At 38.9% G+C, this 2,460-nt stretch overlaps 1 pseudogene; it reads right to left on the reverse strand.

Annotated features, from left to right (window-relative positions):
• Nucleotides 1–497: 497 nt before the first annotated feature.
• LOC147343927 (olfactory receptor 8U3-like) lies at nt 498–1,437 on the reverse strand (annotated as a pseudogene).
• Between the last annotated feature and the right edge of the window lie 1,023 nt (nt 1,438–2,460).

Here is a 2,460-nt window from a genome sequence, read left to right on the forward strand (position 1 = left end):
TTCACAGCTAATAAAAGAAGACAGAATTCAAACTCAGGCAGTCTTGGTTCTAAAGTCCTGAGTTCTAAGAAAAAGATGCTGATACCTTTGTTTGGGATACATGTGTATGTGTTTGGGAGTGTATTTGTGTTTGTATTTGAAGATGATTTCATGGTCTTTAAATGCTACAATGTCCTGAGCAAGACTCAGAATCAAACTGACTTTCCAGAATTGACCTGGGTCTTTGTAGTAATTATCAAGATCTTCTGAAGGAAATGGCAACACACTCCAGTACTCTTGCCTGAAAAATCCCATGGACGGAGGAGCTTGGTGTGGGCCACTGTCCATGGGGTCACAAAGAGTCGGGCATGACTGAGCGACTTCATTTTCACTTTCACTTTCTGAATTAACAATCACATTTTCAGTTTATTGGTAAAAAAAAAAAAAATTACAAGCAATGTCAAAAAGGGAAAGACTGACTTATTTCTCTTCTTGTATGTAATAAAATATTATTATTATTATTTTCTTAATTTTAATATATTTAAAGTTTCACAACTTTTTCCCAAGACTTTCTTGGAGGCATCTTTTACGTCTTTGTTTCTTAGACTATAGATAAGTGGGTTCAACATGGGGATCACCACTGTGTAAAACACAGATGCCATTTTGTCTGTGTCCAGGGAGTAGTTTGACTTGGGCTGTAGGTACATAAAGATCAGTGTGCCATAAAAAAATAGTAATAGCCACCATGTGAGAGTCACAGGTACAAAAGGCCTTGTGTCACCCCTGGGTAGAGTGGATCCTTAGGATGGTGTTGATGATGAAGAGGTAGGAGGTGAGGACAATGGAAGATGAACAGATCATATCAAAACCAGCAAAGGCAAAGATCAGAATTTCCTTCATGTGTGTGTCTGAGCATGACAGAGCCAAGAGAGGAAGACCATCACAGTAGAAATGCTTATTAACATTGGGCCCACACTGTTAGATGGAAGGTGATGATGGTATGGAACAGGGCAACTAGAAATCTGTATACATATGGAACTGCCACTAATCGAATGCAGACTCTCTTTGACATCAGTGTGGAATAATGCAGGGACTGCAGATGGCTACATAGCTATCATAGGCCATGAAGGAAACACTCCATGATGATGAAGGTGAGAAAACAGCCCAGTTGCATTGTACAAGCATAGAAAGCAGTAGTATCATGCTCCACAACAAAGTTTACCATCATCTTTGGTGTGACAGCAGAGGAGCAGCAAACATCAACAAAGACCAAGTGACTGAGGAAATAGTACATAAGCGTGTGGAGTTGAGCATCAATTCCAATAAGGGTTATCAAGCTCAGCACCATGACCAGATAAATGACCAAAAACACCACGAAGCAGGGGACTTGAAGCTCTGGCTGGTCTGTAATTCCCTTGAGAATGAATCAGTGACAAAAGTAAGATTCACTTTAGCCATTTAGTCTGTGGATTTGGCAGAGTTTGTTGCGAGTTGAAAAATAAAAATGATACCTTCTATGGCTTCTTCTAGTGCTGGGGAAGGTGATCATTAGCATCTTCTATCTGTGAGTCAAAGCGTCTTGTGGGCACAAGGTAGCTACAGCTCTCCAATGGCATGCCATTCTAGCCCCAGGGAAAGGAGTCTGTTACTCTCAGAGTAGTCCTCTTAAGCCTTACTTTGCTCTACAAATAAGCAGTACTTCTTTGCTTTGTGATGTAGAAAATATGGGAAGATGCTGATTAAAAATTAAATAGTATCTGAAAGAAAGCACTTGAGATGACTGATAGTAATATTCCAGTGTTTTTGGTGCCACCAAGGCTTTGATGCCCATGTATACGTTACAGGGAAAAACTTACTCCATGTTGGATATATTTATTTTCTTTAACCTTTGTTTCCTGTGCTTTTGTTCACTGAAAGAATACTGTTCATACATATTGGTCTACCTCAGAAAACCCTTCCCCTCTGCCTGAATGTTAAACCAAAGTGCATTTGTTCAGGACCCTGTCCACCTGTGGATGGCTATGGGAGGGAAAGAATTAACACATCTTCTGCCCAAGACTTGAGACTCCAGGAGATGATTGCAAAACTAATGACCTTTTAAATTTACTTCTTCATCCTCCCCTCATCTCTGTTTTATAAAAGAACCTGTCATCTGGACCCTGATTAGATGATTATTTTGAGACATCAGTCTGCTATCTTCTTGGCCTGCTGGCTTTCTGAATAAAGTCAATATTCCTTGCCTCAATACTTAAGCTCACAGTTAATTGGCTTGCCTTGCAGTAAGCAGAGTAAGCTTTGATTTGGTAACAAAAGTGGCGGTTAAAAATACATAATAGATAAATGAAAATACACTTATATTTCCCTGTTTTTCAATTTTGTGTAAGTCCCCAAAGCTTTAAAATATAAAAATGATCTAGCATGACTTACTTACTTTTATAAAATACATACTTGATGCTATGTAAGTTAAAAGGAAATTAATCA

Source organism: Bos grunniens, chromosome 26 (assembly GCF_055505025.1).
Source record: "Bos grunniens cultivar Pamir isolate PY7600 chromosome 26, Bosgru_T2T1.0, whole genome shotgun sequence".
In the NCBI taxonomy this organism is placed as follows: Eukaryota; Metazoa; Chordata; class Mammalia; order Artiodactyla; family Bovidae; genus Bos; species Bos grunniens.